Source organism: Podarcis filfolensis (genome assembly GCF_964270895.1).
Source record: "Podarcis filfolensis genome assembly, chromosome: 7".
NCBI lineage: Eukaryota > Metazoa > Chordata > Lepidosauria > Squamata > Lacertidae > Podarcis > Podarcis filfolensis.
Window position 1 is genome coordinate 61,112,225 of NC_139603.1, and position 25,280 is coordinate 61,137,504.

Consider the following 25,280-nt stretch of genomic DNA (forward strand, 5'->3'; position numbering starts at 1 on the left):
CACCAAAGGTTCCCCAGGAAACCTCAGACAGTAGTGAGGTTCCGGAGGGAGTACTTTGGCACCACCGACGATGAGGAGGAACTGGAGGGATTCAGGGAATCGGAGTTGGAAGGGGGTACAGACTCCGAGGAGGAGGAGTACTTGGAAACCGGGAACAGCAAAAGGTGGAGGGAAGTGTTCGAAACTTCGGAAGATGAGGGAGGTTCCTTCAGGGGTTTTGCTCCCTCGCCTCCCGCAGAGGAGGGGAGGGAAGGGGGTGAAGGGGGCCCTAGAGGGGAGGTGGATGTCAGGGAACTGTCATCTGAGACGAAGGAGGTGAAAGGGCTCATGGAGGATGAGAGAGACCACTCAGCGGAGGAGGGGACCAGCAGGGGGAGAAGTGGAGTTACAAGGGAAGGTGAGTCGGAGGGAGGGCTCAGAGATACTTCAAGCGAGAACAGTGGAGAGGTTTCAGGACCTCCCGTAGGGACACCCACTCCTCGGCGGAAACTGTCACGCCGAGAGTCCAGAAGACGCGTTTCCGTTAAGGAGCTTTTATGCTGGAAGAAGTTCCGTAAACGCCCACTGTCCGATTCAACGAGCGATTGATGGAGCCATGCTTAAGGAGCTCCATCACAGACAGAGGTTTGGGAACTTAGCCAAACTCTGAGGGATCAGGATTTTACGCACAAGCAGCTCACCATCCCATCACAGAGTGACAGAGAGAGGAGACCTTCTATCAGTCTTGCACATGCAGTTATGTCTGGCACCTTCATTGTTTAGCTTTGGTCATATGTTGAAGACACACTTCACCTGGCCTTTTACATCAGATATGCATATTGTTGCAGGGTTTTGGGGGTTTTGGAAAAATGAATACCTTGAAAAGCAATTAATTTCTTTTACAGGAGAAGGAGACATAAGTTTAAGTCCCCCTACGTATGCCTGCTGCACAGACTGTGGTGGATCTTGCATCCATGATGTTTGGTGTTAACAAAAAACCAGGTGACAACCTGAGTGCTTGTGCTTCCTTTCTCTTTGGGGGGTTGTCCACACTGAAAGATGACAAGGATAAAAATAAGCCAAACATTGCTCCTGTTCAATGTTCCAGCCAGCAAGCCATGCTCTCCTCCAAAAATCTCCATTTCATTCTATTCCTCCCCTCCACCAGTTTTCCTTCCCCTTTCTCAACCACAAGTCAGTATTTTGTGGCCACTGAGCATACTCAGTCTACACTGGTCTGCATTGAGTTCCCTCCTTCCCCTATAGGGTTTCTCCCCCTTAAGATTTATTGTACTTCTATAAACCCTGGGAATCCCCTGAGCCTGGTGGGATCCCCTTCCCATTTGTGAATGGTGCCATTCTTAGCATTCACCCAGAAGTGGTCAGTAAGGCTTCATCTCCAACCTCATCTCCTTCCTGGTAAGCCACAGGGACATCGGTGATGGAAGGTCAGGTCATTGCAGCCGTCCTGCCTCAATGAATGCATTCACCTCTGAACTTCAGAAATGGAGGTAAAAAATCAGTGACACCTATTCTGTGCCCGTTCAGCCCTCAAATGTGCACAAGTATCCTCTAAAGCAAGGTCATCATAGGCCAGGGTTGAGGAAAGCACAATGGAGCAAAGGGGAAGTGATGTACAGGAGTGTGTGTACACATGGATGAAAATTCATTTTTGTACATACCAACACGAAAACTCTCCAGTGCAAATATTGGAATGTGTAGGATTACATTGTTCTCTATTATTGAGGCAATTTTTCAAGCCCAACTGAGGTTCTGTATGCAACGGCTTTGCCCAGGTCTTGAGCTGCTGAGAGTGAGAGGTGCGCTTTGTGTGTGGCGAAAAGTTACTTAATGCTAAAACTACAGTTTGCTCAGCTAAAGCCTGAAAGGGTAAGTGTTTATTTGAAATGTAAATGAAGACTTGCCACCCAGGAATGTGTGTTACATTTGACATTTGTCTCTAATCAGAAGTCCCTATGAATAATGTAGTTTGGTACCAATAGGCTCATTAAGCAAGCCTTCCCTTGTTATACTTCCTGATTGTAATCTCTTCATTATGCCTTCCTTTTCTTGTTTCTTCTGGCCCTGCTAATCATTATCAATATGGCCAGGCCCTCAATACTAATGTGTATTTTACATCACCTAGGCTGCTTAAAATGGGAATTAATAGTGCCGGTGCCCAGGTGATCTTTAAAAGTGAGGTACTTCCATCTGCCTTGTATTTTTTATTAGGAAGGGGCCTGTGCTTAACTGTCAGTACCAGAAGCACATTGGGCTGGGTCAAAAGTAAAATAAAAATAGAAATGAGTTTGATGGCTTTCTCCGACCTCTCATTTGTCCACATCGGGGAGGGGAGGGTGTGCAACATGGCCACGCAATTTCACATGATTGGCAGTTTGTGCTTAACAGAGATGGAGGCACGAACCAGCCTCACCTGGGAAGGTCAAAGCAGAGGTATACGGAGTGAGCTGAGCAGGAAAGGCTTCTGCACCGCCTCACAGCGCTACCTGTGACAGGTCAAGTGCCGCCGGCCCTTGACTTTCACGAGCGCTGAAAGATGGCACACTATTTTGAAAGAAAGCATGGGAAGTGATTAAACGCTCTGCAGGCCTTATTTGGTCTTGATTAAATATAAATGGAAAGTTACCACTAATTTGAGGCTTCTTTTTGGGGATGATTGCACATTATGCTGCTGAGGATAATCACGTCCCCAAGGTAATGAGCACTAACAGGATTCATTTCACAAAATAACCAGTCTCTTCTCTCTCCCCCTCCCCTTGTCTTGTAATGATCCCGTAAGAATAAAAGATAATGTTGATAAGCTTTGGAAGGAGGTGATGGCATATCACCTTTCCTTTCTTGCAGTGATGATTATTTGGAGTGATCAGACGGGGGTCTATATTCCAAGAGGTGCAGGCCACATGCCCCATCAAGGCCCCCATCTTGAAGGAGTTCCCAGAAATGGTGTTCTCATTATGTTCGGCTATCATTACTTTTACACAAATTTTTCTGGCTACAAAAACGCTGGGCAAATTGTGCCTCTTGTATTCTGGGAAGGAAGAGGTGTGGGAGGCATCCGGAAGCAGATTAGAAAAAAGATGGATTCAGCATGAGTTGCAGAATATTATGAAGGTCCATGTAATGGGTAATTCATTGGCTTCTGATTTTGAAAATGAAGCCCTGTTGTAACCCTGTTCAGAAGTCATCCCCACTGTTAAGTTGTGGGTGAACATATCAGACGACACAGCGATTATTCAAACAGCTCTTGTTTATTCACAGGCCAGAACAGAACTGAACTGAAGGGTTCAGCCAGCCTGCTTATATAGAGCTCCACTAAAACGCAACAGTAACCATTTTCTGTAACTATCTAATCACTGAACGTCACTTTCAATCCCTTATTTGCATATGTGGACCTGAGTGAAAACTATCTACAGTATCCCCCTGCTGGCCCAGGTGAGAACTTCAGTACCTAACACCCACTGTATTCAGTGGGGCTTACTCCCAGGTATCTCTGTATAGGTTCACAAACGTAACTGTGACTTCGTTTTTTAAAAAACAGAATTTTAACATCTTTTAACTGTAAAAAAAACCCCAACAACCCTCAACAACCTTGAAGAGCTTTACATAAAAAGAATGTGCTAAATAAATAAATAAGGATAAAACAATTTGTGTGTGTGTGCTCAGTTTTGTAACTGAAAAATATCGAGGAGAGAGCAATATCTGCTCTTTTCTCTTTTCAGCTAAATCATCGTACAAAATTGAGTTGTTTGCACAACCATCCACCATACTGGCTTTGTATAGATAGATTTCCATGGGTGATGCTTCATTTCATTTAAACCTGTGCTTTAAGAAATACAGTGGTACCTTGGGTTACAAACACTTCGGGCTACAAACTCCGCTGACCTGGAAGTAGTACCTCGGGTTGCAGACTTTGCCCCAGGATGAGAACGGAAATTGCATGCCGGCAGTGGGGCAGCAGCGGGAGGCCCAATTAGCGAAAGCACACCTCAGGTTAAGAACAGTTTCGGGTTAAGAACGCACCTCTGGAACAAATTAAGTTTGTAACTCGAGGTACCACTGTATGTGCATCCCGATTTTCCTCTGTGGGCTGTTGGAGGGTATGTAGATAGCCTAAATACAGATGTTCCTTCATCAAGCAGCTAGCGTGTGTATCAGGTGTGTACCTATGGTTCTTTTGTTGTTGTTGTTGTTGTTTAGTCGTTTAGTCGTGTCTGACTCTTCGTGACCCCATGGACCAGAGCACGCCAGGCACTCCTGTCTTCCACTGCCTCCCGCAGTTTGGTCAGACTCATGTTGGTAGCTTTGAGAACACTGTCCAACCATCTAGTCCTCTGTCGTCCCCTTCTCCTTGGGCCCTCCATCTTTCCCAACATCAGGGTCTTTTCCAGGGAGTCTTCTCTTCTCATGAGGTGGCCAAAATATTGGAGTCTCAGCTTCAGGATCTGTCCTTCCAGTGAGCGCTCAGGGCTGATTTCCTTAAGAATGGAGAGGTTTGATCTTCTTGCAGTCCATGCGATTCTCAAGAGTCTCCTCCAGCACCATAATTCAAAGGCATCAATTCTTCGGCGATCAGCCTTCTTTATGGTCCAGCTCTCACTTCCATACATCACTACAGGGAAAACCATGGCTTTAACTATACGGACCTTTGTTGGCAAGGTGATGTCTCTGCTTTTTATTATGGTTCTTTATTTATTATTTTAATGAAATTCGGAGCAGTTGCCAGCCATGGATGGCAGTGGGCAGCTCTCAGCCTCACATTTCTCAATTTTGTTCTGAATTATTTGTATTGATTTACTGCTTCATGCAGCATTGATTGTGTTCCCCTCCTTGACTATGCTAAGGGAAAGGTGGCATATGCATTGCAAAATTAAATAATAAAGATGTCACTGGGTATTTGTAAGGAGCCAGCATGGGGTTCTTCGTCATCAACTACTTATTTAGGAAAGTGATTTAATGGAAACTGAGCAGCATCTGAGAACGCAGAGGCCTTTGCTACTCATTTCATTAAGCAAGAGTGGCTGCATCATGGTAAAGAGTGTTGGACTAGGACCTGGGATTCAAAGCTCAACTCAGCCAGCCATGAAGCTCACTAGGGGCCCTTGGACTGGTCACCAACTCCTAGCCTAACACTCTTTGCAGGAGTTGTTGTTGGGGTAACATGGCAAAGAGGAGAATCATGTATACTACCTCGAAGTCCTTGGAGGAAAGATGGTATATAAATGCAATAATAAATAATATTACAGTGGTACCTCAGTGTAATGGCTTTAGGGGTTGCTTGTGTGTAAGTTACCACCGCTCTGGGCTAGGTTGCCTGGTTAAACCGTTTCTGTCTGGACCGCCAAACACTCCGTGGCTGTTCAGTCGCTAGCAGAATCCGTCAGTGGGCGTTTCTTGAACCTCTTCCAGCAAAGAAGTTCTTTGACGCCAAGTCGCCGCCTACTTTCCCTGCGCGGAAGTCTTCTGCGCAGGGTGGGTGTGGGCAGCGGAGGACCTGTGCTCTCCTCACTGGTCTCCTGCGAAGAGTCCTGGAGCCTCCTCTCTGCTTCCCCCATCGGCCCCCCTCTATCCCTGGTGTTGCACTGATTTTCTTCCCCAGCCGGAGACCTGCCTCTCTCCCTGCTTGGCCCCTCTCCAGCATCGCTGTGGAGCCTCGCCTCCTCCTTTAGTTCCGATGGCAGTTCCCTGACACTCAGGTTACAGACACTTCAGGTTACATATGCTTCAGGTTACAGACTCCCCTAACCCAGAAATAGTACCTCAGGTTAAGAACTTTGCTTCAGGATAAGAGCAGAAATCGTGCGGCACTGGCGCGGCAGCAGCAGGAGGTCCCATTAGCTAAAGTAGCGATTCAGGTTAAGAACAGTTTCAGGTTAAGAACAGACCTCCAGAACGAGTTAAGTTCTTAACCCGAGGTACCACTGTACTCTAGAACAGGGTGATGGAAGGATGGCATACATCCAGAATTTTCGAAACACAGCTGGAATACAGAAAATCTGGACATATGGAAAACTTTGGGCAAAACCAAAAAGCTCAACAACTTTGCCAAAAAAAAAAGCTCAACTTTTGTGTCTGGATTTTCAGTTTTTGAAATATGGCAACCCTATATTATGCTCATATCCTAATTCTGGGCGTCCCAGAAGCATCTGACTGGCCACTTTAAGAACAGAATCCTGGGCTAGACAGGCCTTTGAACTGATTCTGCAAAACTCTCCTTAGGTTCTTGCATTAAATTCTTAAGGGGTCATTGCAACACTAACACTGATGGATTCGTCAACAACAAATATGCATTTGGGCGCATGCACGCACGTCGCCAAGCATCCCCAGAAACAGGAGCATTCCGACTTCTCATATGCATGCATTGAATGTTCAGTGATTCTTGGTACAATATTTATGTTGTCTCCTCAAGGGAAAAGAAGGTTACTGAAATCCAGACATTTTGAGTTAGAGAAATGAAAAACAAGCTGGTGTTATGACAGTTTTGAAATAGGCCTGGTCTTGCCAGCCTGTTATGTGCTTTAAGGGACACCGGCTGATTTATGCAGTACTTGTCCCAAAACTGCTGTATTGTATTACTTCAATATTTGTGTCCTAAGCATTTAAAGAAGTTTTGATCTTACATCAATAGTCCTCCAAAAATATTAAAATGAAAGGGATTTTTTTTTCTCAAAGAACCTATGCAAAACAAACCCTGTGTTCTCCTAAGGTCTTCACGGTTTACTGAAAAGGCAAAAACAGTTCTGTAGCAAAAATTGTGCACGGTTATTGAAGCTGCTAAAAGTTCTGAGAGGTCTGAAAGGGAAAAGGATCTGCTTTTAAAAGTACAGTAGACGTCTTTGAGCTTTCAAGACAAAATATATTCTAGTAACCGAAGAAAGCAAAAATTAGGATTAATCAAATCTAACATCATTCGTCTCTTTCTTTTAAAATAATCAATATTAATTTAAACTTCTATTTAAAGTAAACTAAAATATTGCAATGTAGTGAGGCCCTACAAAGTGTATTTTAACCATTCTAATTTGTTCTGTTGTATATATTTGAATTTCTCCTTTTATTAGGAGTATGCTAAATATAGTTTTAATTTCAATATGTGTTGATACTTTGTACATTAATAAAAAATGGCTGAGGACAGGTAATTCATGATCATCACCATCTTATTCTTCATCTTCACTACTGTTACTATTAACTTGACTTATTAGTCACTTACTATAAAAAGACCCTAACTGACCAAGAGACAAAGGCATAGCATAACATGAGTAACAATATATTACAATAAATCTGGAGATAGTCAGGTTGTGCATCCACAGCAGTGACTAGAGGAGGAATGACTGGTGGGAGGAACACAGAGAGAAGAAATGCTATGGTGCATCTGCAGCAGCACAACCGGACGCCTTCATCTGCCCCATCTGCAGCAAAACATGTCTCTCCCATATCAGTCTCTACAGCCACAGCAGGCACTGTAACTCTCCAATGGTTTGACTTCACCCCCACACTCCTCCATTGTCTTCTTAAAGAGCCAGTGTGGTGTAGTGGTTAAGAGCGATAAACTCGTAATCTGGTGAACCGGGTTCGCGTCTCCGCTCCTCCACATGCAGCTGCTGGGTGACCTTGGGCTAGTCACGCTTCTCTGAAGTCTCTCAGCCCCACTCACCCCACAGAGTGTTTGTTGTGGGGGAGGAAGGGAAAGGAGAATGTTAACCGCTTTGAGACTCCTTCGGGTGGTGATAAAGCGGGATATCAAATCCAAACTCTTCTCCTTCTGCAATAGACAGATATAAACAGTCACTTACTATAAAAAAGACTCTAAGTGACTTAAGAGACAAAGGCATAGCATAGAAATCTTGCAATGAAAATCATTAAAATGGCCCAGCAAAACAGCAAAAACAAAGCAGCAGAAAACATTTTATCAATAAAGAGGGGAACATCTTTTATAAGAGCTTACTGGTGATTGGTTTGTATATCCAAGCTGCCCAATCCCAAATATGTGTGGAGATAGTTGAATTAAGTTTTAAAAAATCATATTAAACAGTTCAATGTAATTGATGCTAATAATATTTAGCATCATAACCTGCTTAGACATCTCAGGCAACAATACTACAAATGCTTAACTGAGCCAGGTCTCTGAAATACATGCTGGTGATATGTTCTCCATAGCTTCTGTCTGGTGCTCTTTGAACTTCCATGCATTCATTTGAAGAACAGAGCTGCATTGTCTAGGAGTGCCTATTAGCACCTGTGAAAGGTTTCTGTTAATATTTCCTCAAAACTAGACAATGCATGACAGAACTGTTTGCTTTTCCTACTTGCACAGACTCAGCCTCCCCTATATTGAACACATCTCCTTAAACATGCCCACATTTGCTTGGATGCGAGGACTGGACACACGCCCCAACTCATCTTTTCTAAACAAAGGAGAAATCAAGCAGATTCTCTCTCTGAACAAGTATGACACTGGGTGACGCTGGTATTGTCCCTGCCTCCAAAAATGATACTGGCGAAGGTAGATGACAGGTATGGAGCTTCCAAATAGGAGCTTTCTATCCTTATTCTCATATTCCCCCTCCAAGGTTTATTGGGAAGAAGCCCAGCCCAAACCAAGATGGATAGATTTTGCTCACTGTTTTCAAGCCCTGGACATGGTGATGAAAGAGAAAGATGGGACTAGCGGTCCTTCTGAAATTTACTTCCTTATCCAAATTTCTTCCTGGATTTTGGTATTCCAAATAACCTGGTGTCATTTCACAGGTTTCAATTGCTTCCCTTTATTCATGTTTTCACCCTCTAGTTTAAATTACTGGTGCTCAGGTGCATGTTGATAAAACGTACTGAAGAAGCAATCTCCACAGGGCGAGATTGGACAGGGCCAAGTAAAAGGGGGGGGGGGGTGAAATACAATAATGGAACGAAGGAAACCATTTCATCCCCAGGTAATACAAGCACCTGCTAGGTTTGTATTGGCACTTGCAACAAATGTTGGTGCTACTGAGATTTTAACATGTCTGGCATGCAGGAGGCCCTGACTTCAATCTCAAGCATCTCCAGGGAGGACTGGAAAAGACACCCTGGAGAACTGGTGCCAGTTATAACTAGGATATGGAATCTGCCACCTCCATATCTTGCTGGACTCCCACTCCCACCAGCCCTTTCAGGTTAGGGAAGATGAGAGCTATGGTCCTGCAATATCTGGAGGGCCATAGGTTCCATATCCCTGGATAGGCAATACTGAGCAAGATGAACAAATGGCTGTCTACGTTAGAAGAAGTTAGAAGAAGGTGATTAGGGGAAAGGTCATAGGTCAGTAGTAGAACATGTGCTTTGCATGCAGAAGGTTCCAGGTTGAAACCCCAGCATCTCCAGGTAGGGCTTACCTGAAACCCAATACTGGATGAGGTGTACCAATGGTGGGACTTCGCATTCCCGTGCTCCTATGTTCATACCAATCTCTGACCCGTAGAGCTCCATTATGACTCCTTGTGCTTGCAAATCTTTTTTTCTTTTTTTTTAATAAGCTGCCCATTTCCTCTGCTATTTCTTATTTGCTTTTAGACTTACTAGGCTGACTTTGTTGTGGTATCGTTTCTTCCTTTCCCTCCTTCCTTCACTGTCTGTCTCTGCATCTTAAGTAGAAGATTTGATTCCCCGCCCCCTTCAGTAGACTCACAAAAGAATTACAGCTGAAGCTTTGCTATGATTGTACACCTCACTAGTTAAAGACAGTACCAGAAACCTTATATGAAATATGTGCTTAGTATGATGCCTATCATCGTTGTGCGCACAAGTGTGTGTGTGTATATATATATATGGGGTGGGGCAATGTGTTTCCATTTTGTGAAGAAAAAAATATACTGAAAATGTGTTAGTCTCTTCCTCAGAAATCTACCTCCCCTGGGGTTTAAACATTCACAGGTTTGTCTGTTTGCTCACGGCGCAAAGCATTTTGATGCATGTCAATAAATTGTACACATATATGCAATGCTTCAAGAGAATACAAGAAATAAATGGAAGTGCTACTAAAAAATGTAATGCAGAAGCATAAAATATGTATGAAATTATGTAAATACTCTGGAAAAAGTCTCCCAGCTAAACTTGTCTACCCGTTTTCTGAAGAGATGCCAGCCTCAAAATAAAAGCCACATTGAGTAGAATGTTTACACATCTGGATACCTTTCCATTAAGTTCCAGGAAAATATTCTGTATCTAGTTTGAACTGCAGCTACCTAAGTCGCTATTTCCACTACAGTCAAAATAGTTATTCTTTGCAATTTCCTGTTTGTCATATTACTTCTCTTCAGCCAGTTGATCAAAGAAACGCTTGATATTTTTCTAACTGTTTTTCCTGCCTAATTTTCTAGTTAGCTTTTTAACAGGCTCAGCATTGCAAGGCAACTCCCCCCCCCCCTTTCTCCTTGACCTGTTCTGGCTTTCAATCTTTAGGCTTTTGGACTTGATTCCACTGCCATAGCTGCACATTTTATTGGGAATGAATTGAACACTGCAAAAAATATTAACAAAGTTCAGCAGTTCACCAAATTTAATGCTGAAAATTATTTCTCCAGTCATGTTCGTGTCGCAGGAAATTCCTTGAATACTGAATCTATCTCAAGCAATTTCAACCAATAATAAAATGAAAAAGTAGGCCTTACACCATCGCGTGACAGTTTCGCCTCATGCTACTCGTGCCCAAGTTTTATCTGGTTTTGTTCTCTCAGACCAAGCAAAATGAGCAACCTTTTAAACTCACGAAAATATTTCTGTCTGATTTTATGCTTCTTCAGCCTTCACATAAGCACATGCCAGGGGTGGATGGTGAGGAATTCACCAAGAAGGTACCTAGAACAGCACCTGTATTTGAAAGTGTAAATTGAAACAAATAATATAGGAAGTCTCTGATTTCTGCAGTGCTATTTTTCTAGAAAAAGGGGTGCTGTAACTCACCATGAACACCTCCTTCATTCTCTTAGAATGGCAATGGCACTCATCTGAGAAGTGCCGGAACTGAGTTCCGGCTGAAAAAAAGCCTTGTCTACCTGTATGTTGTATTGTACAATTCTGCTCAAACCACAGAATGGTTTCACGATATCCCAGGATTCTCTCTTACTACATCACACATTAAACAGGACCTAAGTACAAGAGTGACGCAGGTGGCGCTGTGGGTTAAACCACAAAGCCAAGGACTTGCCGATCAGAAGATCGGTGATTTGAATCCCCGCGACGGGGTGAGCTCCCGTTGCTCGGTCCCTGCTCCTGCCAACCTAGCAGTTCGAAAGCATGTCAAAGTGCAAGTAGATAAACATTGTTTCCGTACACTGCTCTGGTTCGCCAGAAGCGGCTGAGTCATGCTGGCCACATGACCCAGAAGCTGTACGCCGGCTCCCTCGGCCAATAAAGCGAGATGAGCACTGCAACCCCAGAGTCGTCCACGACTGGACCTAATGGTCAGGGGTCCCTTTACCTTTACCTAAGTACAAGAGTACTCTCTCCTCTTCCAGCAAATGGTATATGGAAGCATTACTTTTTCCAACGATGGAGACCAAGCATACCCATCATGGCTAGTAGTCATCAATAGCCTTATTCTCCATAAATTTGTCCAATATTCTTTTGAAGCCATTCAACTTGGTGGCCATCATTTTCTCCTGAGGGAGTGAGTTCCACAGTTTAGCAATATGCTGTTTCCCCTCTCCCTCCTACCCCAGTTTCTGCTCTAATATTCTCCAGTTCCTGTGTCAGAAAGACATACTTTCTCCTGCAACTTAGTTCATTAATCCAAAAGTAACACGTCTTATTTCTAGTGTTCCACTCTGCTAATGTGGTGAAAGTTTGGTTTGACTTGACTTAGTGACCGATATTAACAGCATATTTGTGTATATATTTATGGAAGCCAATGGGAATACTTGCATTCTCTGCGCTGATTCTCTAATGTGTCTTATTGAACAGCTGCTGCTATGCAGGGGAGGGGGAAATGTTTGGACACAATCCAGGCAAAGTTAAGCAGTTTCACACAGTGGTGATTTCAATGAGAGAAATTCAAGCTCATACTTAACTCTTTTGTTCCTTTTCAGTGGGACTTAAAGGGACATCACTTTGACTAGATCATGCCCCCCACCTTGCAGAAAGGACTGAACTCCTCTACCAGTAAAAAAAAAGACACAAGAAAGGAGAGTTCTTTCTTTATTCCTTCTTTCCTTCCTCCAAGCAAGCAAAGTTTATTTATTTTCCTCCCTCTGCATCATCAGAGATGCAGGTCAGGATAGGGTTTTTTTCCCCCTCAACATTTTGCTGAGCTGTTAGATTCATTGCTTATTTCTCAAACCAGTTAAGCAAGTGTTGTAGACACCACTATCATTAGCAGTGGCTGAGGGCCAAGCAATACATGAACCAGAAGACCTGATCACATATTTTGGCACTAAAAGCCATTGGGAGGAGGCTGTCCCTCTAAACTATTTCCCCACAGAAATCACTCCCCAGCAGCTATGGGGCATAAGATAAAATAAAGGTATCTGTCTCCACCCACCAATTGGAGATAGGTAAAGGTAAAGGTACCCCTGACTGTTAGGTCCAGTCGCAGATGACTCTGGGGTTGCATGCTCATTTCGCTGTATAGGCGGAGGGAGCTGGCGTTTGTCCGCAGACAGCTTCCGGGTCATGTGGCCAGCACGACTAAGCCGCTTCTGGCGAACCAGAGCAGTGCATGGAAATGCCGTTTACCTTTCCGCTGGAGTGATACCTGCTTATCTACTTGCACTTTGACGTGCTTTCGAACTGCTAGGTGGGCAGGAGCTGGGACTGAACAACAGGAGCTCACCCTGTCATGGGGATTTGAACTGCCGACCTTCCAATCGGCAAGCCCTAGGCTCTGTGGTTTAGACCACAGCGCCACCCGCGTCCCTAATTGGAGTTAATATCAGTGTAATTTGAACAATTATACACACATAGTTTGGTCCTGAGGAATCAAGTACAGGACTTTCTCTGCTGCAAAACTAGTGGCTTCTATTCTGGTTTCCTTTCAGCTAAATGCACCTCTGTAGGTCCTTCCACCTTCTGACAGTAGGTTGGTGGTAACCAGAGACAGGGACTTTTCAGCTGTGGCACCATGTTGGTGGAGTAACCTCTTCCCGGAGCCTTTTCAGGTGCTCATTTTATCTTTTCAGTGCTAAGCAAAAACATTTTTCAAACCTTTCAGCAGAGAATGTGGCCTGGCACAGTGAATAGGTTTTGTCTGTTCTGCTGTACTTATAGCATGGATTCCACGTGTTGTTGTACTACTTAGCATTTGTTTTGATGGTGACTTTTTATTAAACTTATTGTATACTAGTCTGATAGCTGTACTTAAGAAAATAACAACTTAGAATGAAAAAAGATACAAAGCATCAGAGAATCAGAGCCTGGGCCTTTGCATCAGTTTATCTCACACTCATTTATAATGAATCAAAACAAAATGTTAAAGGGTGTGAGAAATGGACTGGTGTCTGTTCCTTCAAATCCAGCTTTTTGTGTAGTGAAATTTCACAGAAGCTTAAACTTGGACTCAACAGGAGCCATCCCATAATTAGAGGTCAATGGAACTTAAAAATGATTTGTATACATTGTCTTTTTCTTCAGTGTATGATTTGGCTCACTTGTATAAGTGTCCTTGCTTTCTCATTGGCCCAGACCTAGAGTAGCCAACACAAATTCATAGAATCATAGAATTGTATCTATTTAATTAATATTATTTCTGATACAATATGCAAACTGATAGACTCATTATTTATAATTTGCACTTTTCTGAATTTTGTGATATGTTCTCCATCTAAGTAACATGTACAAAAATACAAACACTACGGTACATGAAAATGCATATATTCATGCAAAGAACATACAAAAATGCATTATGTTAGGGGAAATTGCTTTGCAAAAATATGTACACTAGGTAAAATTGCATATGAAGAATGTGCATATTGGGAGAAATTTGCACTGGAATGGTGAATTTCCATTATTGTCTTTTGAAACATTCACAAACTGATGGGAATGTGAAGAACTGAATTTAAAATGGAAAAATGAGAAACAGAGAAACTGAAATTAGTAGATTTGCCTTTTCCTTGGACCATCCCAGACCTGACCTGGATCAAAGTGTTTCATGCCTTCCTTTTGCTGAATAGTTCATTTCCTTCAATTTTCTTTCTTCATTGCCTGTTATGTCTTTCTACCTCTTTAGGGTTTGCCAGACACAGACTTCTGTAATTCTAAGAGCTGAACAGTAGCAAGGGTTTCACCAGTGTCACTTTTTCTCTTCATAGCATTGTAAAGATGCGGGGAAATAATAATAATAATAATAATAATAATAATAATAATAATAATAATAATAATAATAAATTTTATTTATATCCCGCCCTCCCCAGCCGAAGCCGGGCTCAGGGCGGCTAACAACAATCAAATAATCAAACAATCAAATAAACCAACATTCTAAAAATATTTCATTATAAAAATTAATTGAAATCAAGTTGATGGCAACCATTAAGCAAAACTCTGTGCAGGTTGCCAGAGGAGGGAGTCAGGCTGCGCCCTGACCAAAGGCCTGGTGGAACAACTCTGTCTTGCAGGCCCTGCGGAAAGATGTCAGGTCCCGCAGGGCCCTAGTCTCTTGTGACAGAGCGTTCCACCAGATTGGAGCCGCAGCCGAGAAGGCCCTGGCTCTAGTTGAGGCCAGCCTAACCTCTCTGAGGCCTGGGACCTTCAGGATGTTTTTATTTGCAGACCGTAGGTTTCTTTGTGGGGCATACCAGGAGAGGCGGTCCCGTAGGTACGAGGGTCCTAGGCCGTATAGGGCTTTAAAGGTTAAAACCAGCACCTTAAACCTGATCCTGTACTCCACCGGGAGCCAGTGCAGCTGATATAGCACCGGATGAATGTGGTCTCACAGCGAAGACCCCATAAGGAGTCTCGCCGCGGCATTCTGCACCCGCTGGAGTTTCTGGGTCAGTCTCAAGGGCAGCCCCACGTAGAGCGAGTTACAATAATCCAGTCTGGAGGTGACCGTCGCATGGATCACAGTGGCTAGGTCAGGGCGAGAGAGATTTTTCTTTCTGTACATCTGGACACACTTCCTTAATCATTGCGTAATTTAAGACTTTTTGATGAGGTCCAAATCTAGATGCCATTTTGTGGGGAAGCTAAGACATGGTTTCCACATGCAGTAGGATGAGATGGTAAGATTTCTGAGGTGGTAGAGTAGCTGTAGATTGGGGAGCCAATTATTACATAATTATGACTGTCTGTATTTTTATGCATTTAATTTCCACCTGACTTCGCGGTTTACAATTCTGTGTATATTTCTGTGACTCAAGGTAAATGACAATACATTCCAACATTCCCCAGATGATAATGGCTTTGAGGTGGAGCTTCCTCTCCCACTCCAAATGACTGACAGGGGCCTAGCAGTGCCTCCAGCATGGCCACTTTTTCCCGCAGGGTCACAACCTTGGTGCCTGGTGGTCCTGGGGCTTCGGCCATCCTTCAGCTTCCGCTGTCCTGGCCCTTCAGCTTCCACTGTCCTCCTCCAACCACCAGGGCAGGGACACAGACTCAGTGGCTGAACAAAGCAAGCCAGAGCCTTCAGCCTCCTCATGTTAAGAAGAGTTTGGATTTGATATCCCACTTTATCACTAATCGAAGGAGTCTCAAAGCGGCTAACATTCTCCTTTCCCTTCATCCCCCACATTAAACACTCTGTGAGGTGAGTGGGGCTGAGAGACTTCAGAGAAGTGTGACTAGCCCAAGGTCACCCAGCAGCTGCATGTGGAAGAGCGGAGACGCGAACCCGGTTCACCAGATTACGAGTCCACCTCTCTTAACCACTACACCACACTGGAAGGTAAGTGGCAATATCTCTTGAAATTGGGGGAGGGAGGTTTTCTTTTGCAGGAGTTTCATTTTGCCCTAGATGAATGGTAAAAAAAAAAAGTGGGCAAAATTTTCAGCTTGTCTCTGTCTAGTTCAGTGCTTCCCAAACTTTTTTCTCCACAGATCACTTGAAAATTGCTGAGGGTCTTGACAGACTCCTTAGTGATTTTTCTGCCTGTATTGCACTGTGCTAGATGGTGTATGACTTTTTATTGTACTTTTGTTGCTTATTTTATTTCTTATATATTGTCTTATATATTCTTATTTTATTGTAGTCCATAGAATCCAAATTGGTTGTGCCATCTGCTTTCTTCAGCCACAAATCCACAGACATGCTCTTGATCCACCTGAATGAACCTTGCAAGATCACAGTTTGGGGACCCCAGATCTAGTCAATTTGAGGGGTGCAGAAGCCACATTTCCACCCACTTGGAAACTTATTAAGATATCTTATCCCACAAAAGCTTGTTTCTCAAAATAATAAGCCATGATTAATGGGGAATAATATAAAGCTGGATTTGACCTGCCGTTAACAAATTATAGAGCAGTATTTGTATTTTGATAAATAATTGTTGTTAGGATTATTTTTAAAACGTGGTACTTGCTGATAATGTTGTTTCCTTGTATCATCAGCTTTTGATCTTATAATATAGCAGCTCCTACATCTGGGTCATCGCTTGTTGTAATACTCTGATAATGCCACCAAAAGAGTAAGGTGATTGTAGCATATGCATTACAAAGCCACAAGTAATTAAGCTTAAAGGAGAGTGAGGTTTGAAAATCACAAGTCTTCTGACTAGATGCAAACACTGTATTGTGGAGTGAATCTAATCCCTGTTTCTAAGCAGCTAACATATTGAATTTCAACATTAGTTTAGCATTTTATAAATACATAATCTTCTCAGCTACCTCACCCAAACTGGGGTAGGGGAAAAGGGCGGGGGGTTGTCACCTTAAAAACCTTGGCACCTTCATCTCCACATAACTCTCCTGTGATTTTTTTTTTTTTTGAGGGGGCATAAAAAACAGCGAGAAGTGGAAGCAGCCGCTGAAGAAAATCAACCAGAAGAATTTGCCAGCAAGAGGCTTTAACATCCGTTTCAAAAGTCATAGATTGCAATTTAAAATGGAAGTTCCCGTTTGAACAAAGAAGGAAAGGTTATGAGGAAATACAGTTGGAAATTACTGATGTAGAAACCCAGCACTGATTGCTTCTGTCCTGCAGCTCCCCCAAATGTACGGCCTGGAAACTGCCGCATTCTCTTGCAAAAGAATAGCAGAGGGGGCATATTTGACTACCGTCACTCTCATTACGGCTTGGAGAATGCAGCTTGAATGCATCTTGCATGGAATCTCTGCGTTTCTCATTTAACATATTTTATGGACTGCTTGTCAGATGGGCCCTGTGTGCTCTGCTCAGATAATCTTGGAAACATATATGAGTTATACAAATTATCATTCTAGAAAAGGAAATAAAGTCAATTGACCACTGATTTTTCTTTTCCCCTCATCCCAGCGCCTTGTATAAGCATCCAAGTGTAATGATTGTGAACTCAAAGAGTTTCTGTTTCACTGCACTTTATCTTTGCAGGTAATGAAGTTAGCGGGTTCAGCTTTAGTTCTTTTCTGCCTCTCTTTTTCTATTTCGTTTTTCACCCAGCAAAGGCCACTTTGGGAGGGGAGCGGGGGGGGGGGGAGGAAAGAAGAAGAAGAAGAACAGGGGGAGGCAGAGAAATGATGCTGTAATTGCCCAACGTTAGCAACAGAGTCGGGCCTCTATTTCCTCAATTGTTTACTCAGTGCTACAGCAGGGGAAAAACTAAAGGAGCAGAAATATGAATGTAACAAAGCATTGGCTGAAGGAATGCCAGACAGCACTGAGGCCACAGAAACACCAGCACTTTTTGCTCAAAATCAGACTTGCTTCGTGATTTGTCGTTGGTGCTAATGGCTACCCCAGCCTACTGTATTCTTAGGTGTGCAGTAAAGAACATCCTAACTTCCCAATCGTTCCATTTGAGACAAAGCTCACCACTGCTCAGTACTGAATTACCTTCACTGGAATATTTCTCTGAGACATTTTTTTTTTTTTTTTTGCTGGTCCTATCCATCACCCGCCCTGCCCCCAGAGTTTGGGTGCTGAAGACACCCGGTCACCTTTCTGCATCTCTGCAGATTAGTTCTTCTTTCCTTATTCTGCATGCCACTATTGATTCTCAAACCTATTTATCCCCATTTTGTTAATTGTAATTTTGAAGAAGAGGAAAATCACATTCCAAAGTGTACACATTTTATCCTATCGTAATTTCGAAGGCGAGCAGTTACTTCACTGGGTTGTCACTCTTTCCAGAAATCAAACCCTCCCTGTCATATATAAATAGATTGCTTGATATACATGCAATATCCTGTCGATGTCATGCGCTCTTTTGTTTAATCTGACTGACATGGCACATAATAAAATGCTCACTTCAATATATGTCTGTTGCATTTCACCTAATTCTGGGCTTAGTTTAATATTAGTCATGAATATTTCCTACAACTGGATATGAATTTGAATATATAAAAGATGCATTTTATGCCCGTGCTGCAGAACTTGCTTCTCCCATTTTTTATTGCTTCCTCTGTTTGTGATGAATTAAGTCATCTCGAGAAAATGCAGACTGGAAGCAACAGGGACTGAAGCTGTTATCTCTATGCACAAGCCAGGTACAGCTTGTGGACTGGGAGAGAAATGCACTCTTTTTGCACGTACAGCTTCCTACTAACATTTCAGCTTTGAGGAGAGAGGGTTAGCCTTTCCAGTGCAAGACGGGGAAGAAAATAGTGGGATCTGAACTTCTTAAATCTTGGTAAGAAAAAGCAATTGCCCAACAATTTCATCCTGCATATTTGAAATGGAATTGTTTCCATGCAAGGTGAAGCTCTCCCTGGTGCTCACGTTTAGAAACTGAATTCATGCATATCTACAGCAAAAGTTTCCTTAGCTATCAGTGGACTTAAAATCTATAGCTAGGTTCTTTAAAAAGGAGGAATTAGCATAATAAAACAAATTTCATTATTCACTCTGAGAATGCTCTTCAGTGATCTTAATTACAGAGGTAACATCTGCCTGGATGATCTCACTTTCAGCATTTGTACAAAAGAATACAATCTCTTTATGGATGGAGAAATATTTATTGCTTTCTCTTTTATATTGAGGAACTCAATTGCTAGAGCTGGGCTTCTATCTGCAGGGAAGTAACATGAAGGATTGGTTAACAAGAGGTCCCGTAGGGGCAGGCCCAGTGATCTCTGCTAAAAAAGAAGAAGCAGCCCTTTGCAAACTCAAATTCCCTTGCATACTCCACTTCATCTCAAATATCTAGGCAGTGCACATTACCAGACACTTTTCATGGATAATTAAAAGGTTCATCTTTTAATAGCAATGCAATCAATGCAGTTGAAATGTTTAATATATTGCTACATAATCATGATTTGGTACTTCAATTGCAAGGGATTTCTACGGGTAGGTTTGGGGCCCAGGAGCCAGAGAGTATTAATCCACCCCTTCATAATTTGCCTTCAAATGAACTTGGCTCCTTTTTGCTAGTTTTTGTATATGACATACTTGGGCCCCCACTGCATGAATACAGGCAAAATGATTTTCAGTCCCACATCTCCATGTACAAGCCTCCTCTCCAAAACCATGGGACCTTTCTTCCAGCCTCTTGTTTGTTATCAGTTCATTTGCCCTTCCTGCAGAGGACTAAAATGTGTCTTGTTCTCCTTAAGATGATACTGTGCATTGTTTCTCAAAGACACAAATATAGAGAGTCTATTCCTTTTTCTTTTCTTTTTTTTACAATTTTCTGTTTCTTTAAAAATATTTCCCCTCAGTCTGCATAGCTAAGAAATCAGTCAGCCATATAGGGTATAGTAATGCAGATGTAGTTATGTTTGTCAGAAGTTGCCCCCCCATACATTTACTGGCCAAATGGAGAATGAGGGGCATGGTGGTTGATAATTGTTTTGTGTGATGGCCTGTTCTCAATTGGAGCTCTTCCGTTACTGGGCCAGCCCGATACAATTTGCTACCTGAGGCAAAGAACAAGATGGCACCTTGGCCTATTCCATGTACAGAAGCTGACCAGACTGGCATACAATGTTCCTTGCTGCAGCTGAGGATAGCTGCCAGTTTAGGGAGAAGAGGAAAGGCTTAGTCCACAGTTGTGTCCATCCTCTGCAATCTGAGGCAGCTACCTCACGATGCCTAATAGTAGGGCCGGCTCTGCTAGAAATGTTTTTGAAATAACTCACTTGGCTGTTGATCCAGGCATTGAGATGGATGTTTTAAATTGGTGTTTCAAATGGTAAAACCGCTACTTCTCTGTCTGTTGTAGCAAATTCCCACAACTTCTTATACAGATGGGATGGAGAACCATGTGCAGAACTCCATGCCTCTTTATCTGGCCTTCAAGGCTGTTTCCAGGCCGAGCACTCACTGGACCTGATCTGTACTCCCAATGAGCATTTGCAAATCTGGAACTCTCATAGTACCTCTTACTTGCCACTATGGAGAGATGCATAGTACCCTCTGAATCTGTGAATCCATTGCTTCACTCACTTGTTGCCTCTTGCTTCACCCACCACTGGCATGCAGGCAACTGAAGGTTGCCCACTAGGAAATGTGGCCCCCAGCTGAGAGAGATTCCCCTCCTCTGTTCTGCAGGCATACATACCAGTTGGATACTCTCTTATAATTTATAGGTTATCATTTTAATATTGCCTTTTTGTTTTTAGTATACCAACTTCACCGCATTGATTTGGTTTGCTGTGCTCTATTTTATGAGACTGAGCAGAAAAGGGGGATAAAAATAAATCAAAACATTCATTAAAAAAATTAATTAAAAACTCAGCTGGAACATAGTACCAAATTGTAGTATGTTATTTTGGATGTACTACTTGCTTTTTGCATGCGTAGCTGTGATATAAACTGAACAGAGCTTGAAAGGTTGTGTTCCAATGGAAGAAGACAAAAGGACCTACAACAGGCCAAAAAGCAAATTTAGGTGATTTTTTTTTGTTTAAGCTTTCTGGAATATAAAATACGGAGGGATACATTATTGGAAAGCAGGATTGTGATTAATTACCCAGCTGCTTCATTCATTGTCCTCTTGCCCATGGCTCTCTTGTGGCAAAGTAGACTAATGCAACTTGAGTCCTGCTTGCCCAGTATGGTGCAAAACATCCACGCAGCATGCTAAATGCATTTTTATTCAACAAGGCAACCAACCTTGAGCAGATTAATTAACAAAACAACCCAGCAAACTCCAAACAGAAATTACTTCCTAGTTAGACAAGGCTTTTATAACGGCGTCCCACATTGTTTGTGCTGAATGATTCCGACAAGCCTGGAGAATTTTATGGGACTAATGACACTATTACCATTGTTTCCAAATTCTTGCGTTACTTCTTGCTATTGTCTTCCTGCCAAGGGCCTCTTTCTACTTAATTATCTTGACAGAGATATACATTGGCAATAATTAAATAATTCTCAGAGTTTCTCTTTCCTAAAAACAGTCATTCAGATGGAAAGTGAGGGGTGAAGCAGAGCCGGGGTTGGGAGGCAGCACCAAAAATAAGAAGACACCCCCTGGAATCTGAACGCAGTGCAAATTAGCCATACCAAAGCAAAACTGCAGGGGGGCAGAGAGAGAGAATCACATGATTGTGAACTGATTTCAGCGCTTGTTAAAATGAAGCTGGGTCAAGCAGTATGCAGCCATCGAAGGATAATAGCGCAACTTGTTGGGCTTTCCCCCTAATATCTTGGCGCACTGTAGGTAACCCTATTGTTCCCCAAAGGCCTCTTGCAGTTGCTCTGAAGGTACTTCTGTGCTTTTACCAGAGTCTTCAGTAGCTCCGACAGTGCTTGCAAATACAATGCTCATGACAATGCCACCTGATTTAAAGCATGTGAAGCAAGCCGAATGCTATTAATAATACTAATGGAGAGATTATATTTGGCTCCTGAGTTCCTCTCCCCCTCCCACCCCTTTCCACTTTTGAAAATAAAAGCAGGAGGTTTGTTTTAACACCCTGCTCTTTTTCAAGGAATTGTTGAAAGAAGCAACTGATTCCTCTCTGTGCTCCCCCTCATTTTTTTTTAAAAAGTTTCATCACTTAATTAAAACAGTCCCAGGTTTTTTTCACATGAGAGCATGATGGCCATTTTAGGCACACTGATCTCACCCTCAAAAAGCACTTTTTCGGGGTTGCGATCTCACATGGTGCCCCAAAATGCTCATTTTGAGGTGCTGTGCTCTCATATGAGAGCATGAACCTGAAAAGCACTCTTTCAGGGCCGTGATCTTATGCAGGTCATGTGACTCTCATAGGAGCACAGCCCCAGAAGATGGCATTCTGGTTTTACGCTTCAACATATTGGAAGGGATGCCATAGCTCAATGGAAGAGGAGGAGGTTCAAGGTTCAATCACCAACATCTCCAGCTAAGGCTGGCAATATCCCCCTGTCTGAATCCCTGGAGAGCTTCTGCCAATCAGTGTAGACAATACTGAACTAGATGGACAAATAGTATGACTTGATTTATGGCAACTTCCCATATTCCATGCCTCATTGGAATGAATGAAATTTATTTGCACAACTGCAACATCTGCATCCGCAACAACGTACGCTTGCACAGCAGGACTTTCTCCCCTCTCATTCCCATGTGTGTCCTCTAAATCTGTTCTGGGGGTTCCTCCAACCCCCAGAACTGATTTGGGGAAAGAAGTTGTTGTTGTTGTTGTTTAGTTGTTTAGTCGTGTCCGACTCTTTGTGACCCCATGAACCAGAGCACGCCAGGCACTCCTGTCTTCCACTGCCCCCCGCAGTTTGGTCAAACTCATAGCTTCGAGAACACTGTCCAACCATCTCGTCCTCTGTCGTCCCCTTCTCCTTGTGCCCTCAATCTTGCCCAATACCAGGGTCTTTTCCCGGGAGTCTTCTCTTCTCATGAGCTGGCCAAAGTATTGGAGCCTCAGCTTCACGATCTGTCCTTCCAGTGGGGGAAAGAAGTACTGTTGCACAAATGCAAGCTGTTGTGCTTGCACAATTATTTAGTTGAATACTGCCCATTCTCTCTTTATTCATTTATTACTCTTGTGCCTTTTCTTTCCTCAAACAGTTCACAGAAAGCTTTTGGCTCCTTGGTGGCCATCCCTCTATGAAGGTTACAGGACCAAACCTGCTTAACTTGCACCATCATGTGCCTTGAGGCCATTCTTTCTTGTAAGAATGATTTCAAGCGGAAGCAAAAGGCTGTTCTCCCATTGTGGACACAATCAAGCAAAGGTTAGTCAAAAGTCATTGATGGAAGCAATAGAATAATAAATCAGGCCTTAGTCACCACTAATTCTTTTCTGTATATACCTGTTTGCGGTACCCAGTTAAAATCATTTCCAGTGTTTCATTCTTGAACCTTGTTCTTATATAATTTCCCACTGAAATTAAGGGGGATTTAAAGCGCTTAATTGTGACTCGATCAATATTACTTTTGGTTTTCAGCAGTAAAACCTCCAGAACCAAGTTTTAACGATAAATATTACCCGGCAGCTATTCAACATTTTTCCTAAGTGCTGAAAGTTTACATAAAGTAAAGGTCTGCTAGAATTGTCAAATGATACACTTTTTTTAAAAAAAGTCTTTTGACATCTCTTTTACACTGAAATGAATGTAAGTGATGCAAATTACATGAATAGTTACATAAGTTATGTAACATATGTTAAATAGTGGGCAGCAAGACAATACTTGGCAGAAACTGAACTGGAGTGGAATGGAAATAGCACCAGGCAGCCTTCTTGTATCCTTACAGTGGTACCTCTACTTATGTTCACCTCCGGTTACGTATCTTTCAGGATACGTATGAGACAAACCCGGAAGTATTTTTCCAGGTTTCACATGCGTGCATGCACAGAAGTGGTCCCTCCAGTTGAGGAAACCTCGGGATCTAACTGGAGCTCCGGAACGGTTCCCTTCCGCTACCGCAGGTACCACTGTATATACATAACTGGATGGGAAATCACAAATGCAAAGATCTTCTGAACCTAGAGTTGCCATATTTCAAACAGTGAAAATCCAGACTGAAAAGTTATTGACCTTTTTTGTCAATAGCAAAAAAAATTACCGTTTTTGAGCTATTTTTATGGAAATTCAGCAAAAACAATACTGCGATTTCTGCCCGGACATTGCTGCCAATAGCAGTATTCCAGATATGTCCAGGAAATTCCAGATGGATGGCAACCGTAGGTCCCTCCACCTGTCAAAAACCAGAGCTTATCATATGGAATGCTTAAAAAAAACCACATAACACAAAAATCCAAAAACCCCACACAAGTCAAGCAGGGGGCTTGATTCAGTGCCACATCTGCCGTCTCCAGTCTAGCAAACTACTGTTCAGCAGGAATCCAGCTTTTTTATTTAAAAAATGGGATATGTGCACAACACAGCCCTATTCAGGTGGAGCACAGATAGTTATTTTCAGTACATGTTATTGCCGACCAAAATGATGTCAAATATCTCTCTCTCTTCAGACATTGCTCCTTTTTGTTATTTTTGTTGTCCACTCTGCTTCTGTTCTCTGTCTCTGAGCTTTAAAATATAAATTGTGCTCCTCTTTCAAAACTCATCCCCATTGGGTTATGCATTATGCCATGCAACATACAACCAAACACAACTTATCACAGTGTGGCAGCTAATATTTAAAAAGGAACACACACGTATTTTGAGGTTTGATAATGGCTATCAATCTCAGTAATGGGTATCTAATCCAAATTTCTGACAGATATCTAGTGGATGAAACATCCAGTATGAGCGGCTAAGCCTGAAGAAAACGAATGAGGTAGATATTTCAAATCACTAATTAAAAATAGGACACAAAGACTATCTACAGAGGGATTATAAAAATTACTGCTTGTTTACATATGCAGGAATGTTCTGGAAACTTAAACTAGCCAGGTGTTAATTGGGCTGACACATCTAAGGTTTTATCTTATAGATGGTTTGTGTGTATGTGTTTTAAAAATGGGGACATTTTCAGGCATCCCTGTACAATTCAATATCTTTGTTTCGCAGAAGCTGCCAAAAAGGAATTCGGCAGGACATGTAAATGTATGGCTTTGATGCTTAGAAAAATCTTCTTCTTCTTCTTCTTTTTTAGAGAGAGAGAGAGAAAGAAAGAAAGAAAGAAAGAAGACAGCTAAGTTAGACTGACCTCTAAAAGTCAAATTGCAGCACAAAGCATATTGGGTAATGCTATGTAAATTGCCATGTGTGCAATTGGGATGTTATTATTATAAGACCAAAAGGTGCTAGTTAATGACCTCTGCATTTGATCTCGACTTTTCCTAGGGACTGATGATGTCCC